The sequence below is a fragment of the Lactuca virosa genome, chromosome 7, assembly GCF_052849685.1.
Source record: "Lactuca virosa cultivar CGN04683 chromosome 7, Lactuca_virosa_CGN04683_v6, whole genome shotgun sequence".
Taxonomy (NCBI): Eukaryota; Viridiplantae; Streptophyta; class Magnoliopsida; order Asterales; family Asteraceae; genus Lactuca; species Lactuca virosa.
This window is the reverse complement of record NC_136432.1, coordinates 178,076,658-178,088,857: the sequence shown is the minus strand read 5'-3', so window position 1 is coordinate 178,088,857 and position 12,200 is coordinate 178,076,658. Positions and strand designations below refer to the sequence as shown.

The 12,200-nt window shown below is 38.9% G+C and overlaps 1 pseudogene; it reads right to left on the bottom strand.

The window, feature by feature from the left end:
* Nucleotides 1–9,882: 9,882 nt before the first annotated feature.
* LOC145124902 (polyphenol oxidase I, chloroplastic pseudogene) lies at nt 9,883–11,875 on the bottom strand (annotated as a pseudogene).
* Between the last annotated feature and the right edge of the window lie 325 nt (nt 11,876–12,200).

The following is a 12,200-nucleotide window of genomic DNA, read 5'->3' as shown; positions in this document are numbered from 1 at the left end:
ATGATAGATTTTCTTCAAATAAGTGGGTATGCAAGAAACCAACTTCAATGTTGAACCTTAAATGGGGACCAAAAGTTCCATAAAAGATTTTGTCCTTTATAAAAAAAAAACAAAATATGGTGAAATCTTATGAAGATTCAGTTAAAGAGGAGAAATTTTATTGAAGAAATCAATTTCCATTGACTTTTAATTGTTGGAAATGACAAAAGGATGAAAAAGGTGAAAAAGTGGGTGAAAAGTGACATTTTTCTGCAAAAAGAAGGCTGCAATCTGACATTACAGCGTAAAGTTGGCTGAAACTGTCAGTCTACTGTAATAGATGGGGCAAATTCGTAGTTATGGAAATATAGGGGTTAGTTTCGCTGTTAAGGGCTTATTCTGTCATTTCTTCCAATTGCGAAGGGGTGTTTTTCGGGCATTTGGTCATCTTATCTTGTTTTGTTCCTGTGTTAGTTCTTAGAAGCGGAGTCAAACAAACCAAAAGCGAAACTCAAGATCAAGAAACGAACCTTACAACCAAAAGCGAAACTCAAGATCAAGAAACGAACTTTACAACCAAAAGCGAAACTCAAGATCAAGAAACGAACTCACAAGAAGCGAAAGTCTCAATCGGAATTGAAGAAACGAACGCGAATCTACTGTTCATATGCGAACATTCGCAGGCATTCGTTTTCCTCCATTCGCAGCGAACCTGAGATTTCGCTTTAAGTCCATGATCAATTGATTCCGAGCGAGAGGATTAGGTTCGCGTCCTCATCTGCATCTACAGGTTCGTGTTCTGGGCTCCATTCGCATTAACAGCTAACATGTTTCGTTTCGTGCGTGGATTGTACATTGAAATCGGAAATCATGAAATTGACATTTTGGGGCTTGTTAACTGTTATTTTCGATGCAACTAATCCCGCCAAAATGAAACAGAAATTGGAATCGGAGTTCAGACATTCGTTCATTCCTCCATTCGTCGTCATCGATTCGCAGTTCTTGGCTCGATTTTGAAATTGCATAAACGAAGGCACGCTCGTTCTTGAATGAATAATCGATTGGATTCGTTCGCATATTATTACAATCGATTCGAAGTTGGGAGTTAAAAATGGAATTTGTTTCGCACTTCAACAATTGGTTTCGGAGTCTGTAATCGATTTGGATTTGGTTTGAAAATAGGAATCGGTAGTATCGAAAGCGAATCAGAATCTGTTCATCGCTATAGGCATCAAAGTTTCGAGCATCAAAATTGAAATCGGAATTTTTGTTGGAATGAAATTAAAATCAGATTTGCACGCTTCAAAGTCGAAATCGGAAGTATATGATGATTTGGAATTGATAACTTGAATGATGGAATTTGTTTTGTTATTAGCAGCTGCGTTTGAAATCCGATTTTGACTTTTGAAAGTCAAACATAGTGTGTTCATCTGGTTACACGATGATTAAACGAAGAAGATGAATATTTTATAGTTTCGGTCCCCAGAGTTTGAATAAGTTGCCGTTTCCATATACTTTCATTGTAAAAAAAAGTGTTCATTCCGATTACATGAAGGAGATGGTTGAAGTTTCAAATTGGGATTATTCTAAAGGGATTTATTTCATCAAATCTGACGGATTTTGAAGATTGTTGGTGATTCTTCTTAACTTTCTGGATTCTCTCCATGATATTTGTTAAAGATTCAAGGGGGAGTGATTATTCTTCAAGGGGGAGTTCGTATTTGGAAGATTATTCTTATTTCTCTCGCTTTGAAGACCCCATGTGCTGATGAGTCTCACAATTTAGGGGGAGAAATGCCAAGAAGATCGGAAAAGAACATCTAGGGGGAGATTGTTGAGTATTTGAGATATTGAAACTGATTTGGCATATTTGGTTATTTAGGGAAGCCTTTTTAGGGTTAATCATTTTATGATTCCCTACGGTGCCTTTACAGTAGAAGTTCTTAATCGAGCTCTTCTAAGGCACTGGTTTTATATTAAGGCATTTATTTTGTATTTATGGTAAATATTTTATGTTCCCTATAAATAATCATTAGGTTAGATTTTGAGGTAAGCTTTTACCAGATTAGGGTTTTCTCTGTACGTTCATCTCATAATCAATATACGAAAAACCTTTATCAAAGTACTTGCATATTATGGTGATTGATTCTTGATTGTTCTTGATATTCCGCATTCGTCATCTCGGATTTATTCCCAACACTAGGGAAGGACTGGTAGTATGAAGATGGTGGTGTCAGTTGCGGGTGTTAGATGCATAATTGGTTGACAATGGATGTTCAAGAGAATTGTATTTTTGCATGGGTTGTGATCGGTAAAGTTAAGTGGTGCTGCGAGATGGGAAGTGGGAACGAGGATTCATCAGCCAGGGTGAAGATTAAGGCCTCCGGTTTTCAGCATTGAAGATGGATTGAAGTCTCAGACTGGACTAGATTTCAAGAGCACTCTTCACGATTTCAGAGGATGGGCGATCTTAGGGTTTAACTAGTAAGTGATCACTAGCATTGGTAAGCACAGGTTGTCATCAGTGGATTATTAGAAAGCAAGAAGGATTGGGAATCCTTCAATTCTCACGTGTCGTGAAGACTTAGTTGAATCTAAGTGGGGGAGAATCAAACAGGTACTTAGGAGCCGTAATAGGTGTGAAACTAGGATGAGTTTCACATCCTCATCAGGAAGGAAGGTGGCCGAGTGGCCGTCTAGGTTGAGGATTGGGTGAGTTCGGAGTTTAGAAAACATTCCAACATTTGGTTCATGCTTTTCCTTGGCATCGAATAACAGGTTTAGGGAACAATGTTAGAGGTCCAATTAGAATTCAAGTTCAGTTGAGTGTTAGGTCGAGTGCGTGTTCGACCCGGTATGGAAAGTGTTGTAAGACTACGAGGGGTAGCCGTAGCATTCACTAATAGTCAGATAGCATGGAAAGTGTTGTAAGACTATGGGGGTAGCCGTAGCATTCACTCTCAGCAGATAGTGTGAGAAGTGTTGTAAGTCTGCGAGTGTAGTCGTAGCATTCACAAGGTTAGCAGGTAGTGCTAGAGTGATGTAAGTCTGTGGGTGTAGCCGTAGAATTCACTAGATTGGTAGATATCATGAGCGTGTTCTTGGAACGTGGAAGGAACAGTAGTACCCACCAGTTCGAGTGCAGCAGTGAGGATATGGAAATCCATGGATTGGGTTACGGAATTACCTAGATGGGTAGATCTGGTTGAGCCAGCGATACGACCGTAGGAACGCCACTCTAGTTATGAGATCAAGGAATCAATGGACTGCCTAAAGTCGTTTGTGATATAAGGCTACCATTGGTCATGTAGCAATGACTTTTAGCCTTGGATTTGGTGACGTCAGGATTTGACGGACGGACCCGATCGGTTGGAGACCCGGAAGGTCTCGGTAGATTTTGGAAAGCAGCCAGGTGGCAGCATGCTGTTTCGGGCAGTTTCAGTGTTTGGGCAGTATTAGTATTTGTGTTTTAGGTCGCAAGTACGAACGAAATAAATGATTGATTGGGAAGTGACAAGTCACTCACAATGGGATTAAATAATCTCAGAGTAGTCGATTTGATCCTGTTGCGCAACTCTCGTCTGAGTCTAACCGTTGCAGGGATAGATCTTCTACTCGAAGGATTATTTGAGCCTTCTGTCAAACATAAGTGCTCTAATGTTGACTATGGTTAGTGGCTTTTTTTCTAATGTTAGCATCGGGATAATCAAGGCAGAAAGCATGCATTAGTCGGTCACTCGAGGAAGATTAAGCTTGGTAAAGCTCAACATGGGTGGTCTGCCAGGGAGTCAGCCCATCTCGAGACTACATATTTCAGACTGAGTAGATGTGATCATGTTGTAAGGGGTTCGTTTATTTTCGGATTTTAGAACCCTGCAAGGGATGATTTAGATTGCCTTGGAAAGGCTAGGGTGAACCCAGGATTGAGACCATGTTACTTGAGTGGTTTGGCGTGTAAGGATTAGTAAGGAATGATTTCGAGGACGAAATCAAATTTCAGTGGGGGAGAGTTGTAACACCCTATTTATTAAACAAATAAATAAATAAAATTAATGGATGAATATTAGCCCTAAGGTCCATAATATTTAGTAGGGTGTTGGTTTTGGGGAGCCAAATGTTATAATTTGGATTATTCGGGGGTTAAAGTGTAAATTTGAGACTTATTTTGTAAAGATTTTTAGAAGACAGGGGTGTTTGGTATCATTTGGACCTAAGTTGAAAAGGTTTTGTAGAGGAAGGGCCATTTGGTAACATATGGACTTCAGTTGAAAATAATTCATAGAGGGAAGGGTTGTATGGTAATTATTGGGACTTAAGTTGAAGGGTTTTTGTATGTCCGAGGTTAAAAAGGTAAAATACGGGCTAAGTTTTAGAGAAAAAGGGAAAGGAGGGACCATTTTCGCCATTATGGAAATTAGTTTAAGGGGACCAGGTATATAAGCCCGTCGCCCTTCCGTCACCCTAACCCGAACCCATGGTTGCAGCCGCCATCGTTAGATGTTCTCCAGCCGCCACCCTTTCTTCGTGGTTCCGATCAGACGAGTCCGACGAGCATGCCGTTTCCAGCCGACGCCACCAGCCGCCGTGTCGAGTGATGTTGTTGCTACCTCTCCGTGGTGGCTGAAGACGGAGATCGACGAGGGACTGTGTCATTTCAGTCGTGGGGAAACAGAAGAACGACGACTTTCGGGGCTGCTGTAGGCCATGGTCAAGTCGCTACGCTGCCATTTCCGTGAAGACGAGGCCGTCACTGGTCGCACCACCTTGTTCCACTGTTGCATCCGCCGCCGACGAAGAGCAAGGACCGACGGAAGGAGCGCTGAGGCCGTTTGGAGAAGCCTGAAGAGCTTGAACGTCGCTGTTTTCGTCGCAAAACCTTCCCCTTCTCTGGTTCGTTACTGCGACGCCGCTATTACCGCCTTTAGCCACCGATGTGGCCGCTAGGGCTGCCGCTGCCGTCACCACGCACCACCAGGCGGGTGGTTGCGTCCAGATTTCTGAGCAAGGGTGTGTGGGTGTGTGTTTCTGCTTCTAATGTGCATGTGTGTATGTTGTTTGGCCGGGAAAAACTGAGAAAGGCCACCACCACCACCATGAGGTGGTGGCTGCCACCATCTACGACCGTCGGCATACAGAGGGTAGTTGTATGTGTGTTTATTTTAGTGTGTGGGTGTGTTTATTTGGGATTTGTGCTGTAAATTGTAATCGATGCTAGTATAATAATAAGAAAACTCAAAACCACCACCGTGAGGTGGTGGCTGCCGCCACCAGCCCCCGTGTTGGGTGGCGGTGTGCTTTGTGTGTGTTAGATTTCGTTTAGGATGCTTGGAAAAAAAATGGACTAGAACCATAACTACCACCGTGAGGTGGTGGCCGCCGCCGTGAGCCGCCGTTGACCACCACTACCCGATGTGGTAGTGGGTGGTGCCCGTCTTATGAAACCCTAGTGAGCCCAATGAAACCCTAATTGATCTAAGACTTAGCTATTGGGCCTAATTGGGTTGAAAACCCTAATTAGGGTTTAGAAAACCCTAATTTTGGACTTATTGGTTTGGACTTATCGGGACCCGCGTTTTGGGTCATTGGAATTGAATTGTGAATTACAACCGACCACACCATATGATTTATTTAGTAGAGTAATGGACTTAATGGATTAAATCCTTAATGGGTTAAGTAGAAACACTTAACCCTAATCGTCATTTTATGTAAAAACCCTAATTTCACTTGGGCTTTGAGTTGGGCCTTTCTATTGGGCTTTGGTGATTGGGATATTGATGAGCCATCCAAGAACAATCATATGGACTAGAATATTTTGATGGGCTTTAGGGTAAGGCCCATGTGAGGGGTTTGGGCCTAATTTGGAAAATTAGGCCATAAATAGGCCACAACTAGGCCTTGATGATTATGAGATATTAGGCCATTGTAATGCCACATGTTTGGACTGGAAACGGTTGGGCCTTAGGAAGAGACCATGTAAAGGTTTGGGCCTAATTTGGAAAATTGGGCCATATGTTGGGCTTTGACTCATAGTTGACTTTTAGGCCTTTGGATTGGACCTTGGGCTTGAATCAAGCTAAGATAGGGGTAAAGCAGTCTTTTACCCCAAGCATGAACTTATGGATATGTGTTGGAACCCAATTACTAATTTTGTGTTATTTTGATGTTGACAGTTCGAGAATCTGTAATCCAGTAGCCAGGGTTTCGTCTGCGGGACTTCAACAGTGTGAGGTGAGTTACCTTCCAGTAGAAGTAGGTCTAAGGCCACAATGTCGGCCCACAAGTAGGAGTTGGTTGTTAGATGATTGTCTTTGTGATAATTATCTGGTATGTAATGCTTTATGTGCTAGTATGTTATGATGTTATGTGATATGTGATAGGAGAGGTAGGATAGGCCCCAGCACCGGTCGATAGGGCCGAAGGGGTATGCCAGCACCCTGATAAGCTAGGCAATATATGATTTATGTGTTTATGAGCTAGTATGATATGTAATAAATGAATTCAGAAGATTAATGCTTAGAAAATAATAATCCACTGATTGTTTTTTTTTTTTTTAAATTGTTTGTAACAATTACAACTTATAATTAATGACTGAAGACATAATATTGTGGTAGTAAATTTACGAGATATTTTCATAGCAACTTTAAGTTTTAAATTTTACGATAACAAATTAACTTAATAATTTTTTACAAAATAAAAATTATGAGGCCTCAGTTTCATATTCGCACAAAGCCTTCTCACCTTGTGAGTTCTATGTTCATAACCAACGCCATTGAGTTCTCCGATATATTTCGCCTTGTATCTATTGATTTTTAGCCTATTTATGTTAAGGACAGAAACCGTTGTAGAAGGACACGTTGTAGAAGGACAAGCAACATAGGCTTCACTTGTTTTTCTTTCATTTATTTCAATAAAAAAACGTGGTATTTTTTTATTTTTACTTTTTAGTAATAAGTTGGTACCCACATAACTTTTACTTCCTTTTAGTAAATAAATTTTAAACTACCGTGTTTTGGTAAATAAGCTTTATAATCACTTGATATGGTAAACAAAACTCTTTTATGGATAGGAAATCACAATATCTCATCCCAAAGACATAGCAAGAGCCAATGTTTTCATTCACAAACATAAAGATAATGCCATAAAAAAACCTTAAATTTAATCGAAAATATCGGTTTTACCTTGCGACGTATTTTTGGTTTGTTTATACTGCAAACTTGCTATTTCTTTTTGTCACTTTTACTTTTTTTACCGATAATGGCAGGTTTCCAGGTTAGCATGAAATATTATTTGAAAAAAACCCTTAAGTTTACAAATATTTCACAAAGAAACCCTTAAAATTATAAATCTTAAAAATGGTATGAAATATGTTATTAAGGATTCTCAAAGTGACAATGTTTATATACAAACCAAATAGAATAAAATCATTCTTAGTAAAGTTAATTATTTCGATAGGGAGCTGGCTTAGACCGTTTTCCTACCAAAACAAACTTGTCTATCTGTGGTATTAACTTTCCTTGTTCGTTATACCCGATTTGTAACAACTCTACAAAAAGATATCCAACATGTACTCATAAAGTGTTAACTAACGTCCCAAATTACACTCAAGATAAGTCGGTGTGATATATGTTTGTTTAATCTTGTTCTTATCCGTGATTTACGTGGTTTTTTTGGATTCGTTGTATATATCCATGGTTCGTAAAACAGTTTTAGAGATTAGTCACTAAGTGGTGGCATTATTTCCATGTAATTATTTTTTAAAGGAAACTAAAAATATTTTATATGTTTAAAAGATTTCTATTTCAAAAATAATAATATATCATATTTTTTTATAAAATTAAATATAATTGTATAAGTTATTATTCTAAAACACAAACATAAATATTTTATATGTATAAAAGGTTTAACTATTTTAGCATAGTTAATTATTAGTTAACATATGTCTCTTTAATTTTGCTTTGAAAAGTTTAAGTATTAATTACGAAATATATTTAAAATTTGATAAAACTAAATAACTTTTTAAATTTAAATATCAAAATTATATATATCAAACCAATATAAAATTTATCATACTTAAAGATAAAAATATATTTTGGTTTTGGTTTCATAATATAAGTAAGGTAAAATTTATATTGGTTAGATATAAACTTTTGATATTTAAATTTTAAAACTATTTAGTTTTATCAAAATTTAAATATATATATATATATATATATATATATATATATATATATATATATATATATATATATATATTCTATATGTTTATAATCTTAAGTGTTTTTTTTTTTTGCAAAATATTTCTAAGCTTAAGGGTTTTTTTTTTTTCGCAAATAATATTTTATGGTAACCTGTAATAAAATGGCAAACCGACAAAAAAGTGACAAGTTTGCTACATAAACAAACCAAAAATCTGGCAACGAGTAAAACCGACATTTTCGACCAAACTGAAAACTTTTTATGGCATTATCCCCACAAACATACTCATAATATACCAAAATTTGAATATTTTATTTCAAAATATCTATGTACGTATTTTGCATATAGATCTTCACAACGATATTGGATATTGGACAATGACATCGGACGGAGAATTCAATGAATATTTAGTTAAATGATTATTAAGATGAGATAAACACTACAAGAATTTTGATATTTAGTGGCAACGGGCGTCGTCGCACCGCTAAAGGGTCGCCGCTGTTGGTTCATGACTAATGCTCTATTGGTCGTTGCGATTGTTTTTCCGTCGCCGTTAAAGATGCGTCGCCGCTAATGCTCTCCGTCGCCACTAAAGGTGTCACCGCTATTTATATGTATTTATATACATACAAATACACATATGCATACATAATGCACATACAAAATGCACATACAAAATGCACATATACATACGAAAATACATACACATACATATACATAAAAATACATATATACATAGAATTGCACATACAAAAACACATATACATACACATGCACATACAAATACACATCCATATCTACAAACACAAAATATACATACAAATACATTTCTACAAAATCAATATTTCGGCGAGACCAGTGGTGGTGACGGTATATTCCGGCGAGAAGAGTGAGGGATCTCGAAATTCCGGCAACCATCAATGCTAGAAATTTAGTAGGGAGAAGAGAAAAGGAGAAAAATGGAGCATAGAGGGGTGAAATTGCGAAGTTTTCTGTGAAATTCCGATGAGGTTGACGATCGTGAGCAGCGAAAAGAAGGGAAGACACAGAAGATCGGGAAAGAAAGTGAGAACGACGAGAGTTTTATTGGTGGCGGCCTTTAGCAGCGGCGACGTGTACTCATTGACGGCGACAGATGGGAGGGAAAACAACACGGGTTTTTCTATGTCGTTGGATCATCTTTTAAATCGACGGATGTTATTGAAATGACGCGTATCGCCAAAATAAGCCTTTAGCGGCGACACACACTCTTTAGCGGTGACACACCGGAGGGAAAACAACGTGAGATTTTTTTTTATCTCATCGTAGTCGTAGGATCATCTCTTAAATTGACGGATGAGATTGAAATGACGCAGATCGCCAACGAAAGTCTTTAGCGGCGACAAATACTTTTAGTGGCGACAAAAACACGTTTGTTTTTTGTCGCCGCTAAAAGTCACCGTCGCCGCTAAAGGCATCGCTACTATTGTCGTTAGTCTTGTAGTGAAATGATACTCTTTTTTAATGTAAAATAATAAAAGTAAAAAATAAATGTTTTTTTAGTATGCATTTAATTGGTCCAACTACCCTGGTTCCTTTTTAATACATTTGGCTGTTTGAAAAAAAAAATGGTCGCCTACAACTGCAAGGGAAGTTTCCCAGGAAGTTGGAGATGAGAAAGAAAGTGCAAAAGAAGTAAAGAACCAGCCATTCAGCCAAAGGTGCGAATCATGCAAATTGCGATTATTATTATAGATATTTAAAATTGACAACGATGCAATTTCCGATTATTTAAAAGCTAAATATGAAATTGCGCAAATGCGATTACATTCCTATTCAATCATCAAGAGGAACTAACTCGACCTTGATATCACCAACGGTAACTTCCTCGCACCCTGCCTTTGGCACCAATGTCACCAAAATAAACTCATCGCCCTCAGCCTGAATGTCCTCCAAAAGCTCAGTTAACCCGAACCTTGCACCACTCGTCATTAACATGTCGTCACCAGGGCTATGTGGCAACTGTGCGAAACTACCTGCAAACTCACTCTCTTCTGCAGAGCTTGCCCTGACATCATCTTGATCATTCACAAACACATCAAACTTGACAAACTTTCCGCCATTATACTTGACGCCTTTAATCAACAACAACTCAACTGCTTTCTCCTTGTCCTCTTGGCTTCGGTTGGTAGCTGGCCTCTTCACCAGGACCTTGGTGATTTTGTCTAGCTTCAATGGGAACTTCGTGTCCTCCACTTGTTTTACAGTTCCGACCGATTTCAAGGCGATCTTGGATTTCAAAGTACGTGGAGTGGGTCGATTCTTGAGCCATGTGAGTGGGGAGAATTCGTAAGCGTATCTTAGCTTATCATAACGGACACAGTCTTTGTTGTAGACACGAACAAGTTCTTCGTTTTCATCATAAAACACGTACGATGCGTTAAGCCAGTCCTCATCTTTAGGTTCCTTGTTTCTTTTGTCCAAACCCTTCCATTCCACCCACATACGATCGATATTAGCATGATGGGCATAGAACAAAGGGTCGTACCCAGTTGAGTAGAAATTCCCCATGTCCTCGTTGTTAATCGTTCTTGAGTCACCCACCCATCTATGGATCGCGTTGTGACAACCAGCTTCGATTGACCCAATAGAGGGGTCACCATTAAGTATGGGATCGCTCCCAGCCACATACACGCCACCAAAGAAGCTTAGTGTGTCACGGGCGTTACGGGTCATCTGATTATTCATTTGAGTAAGATTGATGCTTATCTGTTTAGCACAAGGATCGCCACTATCATCACCATTGTAGTTGAGGTCGACAATTGCTGGTGCCAAATGGTTGGTGTTGCGGAAAGCGTCAAAGGCAGGGTTTTCTAACTTTTCTTTTCTGTTATTTCCATCTTCGAAGAATGCCGGAAGAGTCATTCCCGCAGGATTGTCCCAGTTCCAGTAGGGTATAGCGAAAGTGGGATCATTAATTAACTTCCCGAGGATTCTCTCGTAGAAATACATGTACCAACGGTGGAAAGGAAAGAAGAGCCATGAGTTGTGAACCTGAAGAATCTTATCAGGGTTACCAGTCGCGATTTGAGTGTATCCGCCGTTACAGTAAGCACAATGAATTTTAGCTTGTGAAACGAAACTATGTGGGTGGTCGTCTGGTAGAGCTCTCATGGCTTTGAGTGCTGCTTTGTACTTGGCAATGTAGTCTTCGGGGGCTTTATGTGCCGCTCTTCTAATCCGGAGACTATTGTCATTAGGGAACACAAAATTTTTAACCTTTTTTGACAAATTAGGTGGACAACATGCATTGGTTCTTATGGCGCTCTTTAGGTCGAAACCATCGGTTGAGGCACGGCATGAGGAGATGTCAGGGGCTGTGATTGGTTTAGCAAACGCTGCCGGAATGGAGGTGAAGTTGACGGTGCTGTAAAGGCTGCCGAGGCCAAGGAGCAAGTTCCTCCGGTCCACATTAAGTGTGTCGAGGTCGAGAGATGTTTTAGGGAGAATAAGTTTTTGGGTTTCTGGGACTACGAGTAACTTCTCATTGTCTTCTGGTGCGACATTGCATGAGACTTTTAAACGGTGGTATTGTTTCGGGTAACTGTTGGAGCGTCGATTGGAGGGGGAATTTGGTAGTGTTCTAGTGGTGATGGAAGTGAAGGTTGTAAGAGATTGGAAAGAAGACATTGTTTATGGGTGCTTTACTCACTTCATCAAGCTTTTTATTTATATACACGCTTCGTCTACCTAACATCAATAATCCCCACGTTTTATATTATTTTTAGTAATATTATATTGTATGTCTTTCTTCAAATGCCTCGTTTTTATACATTTAAAAATATCTTGTTTTATTTTCGACAGGGATTTTTTTTTGTTATATGCTTCCTATTTATTAGAGCTCGTCGATTTGAGTTGTATTGGGGTTCAACTTATTTATTAATATGGTGGAGGATTTTAACTAAACTCAACATTTTTATTTAAATGGGTAGATATTTCCAACAAAACCCAAGTTTTCAAATAAATTGGTTGTCACCGGGTTAACC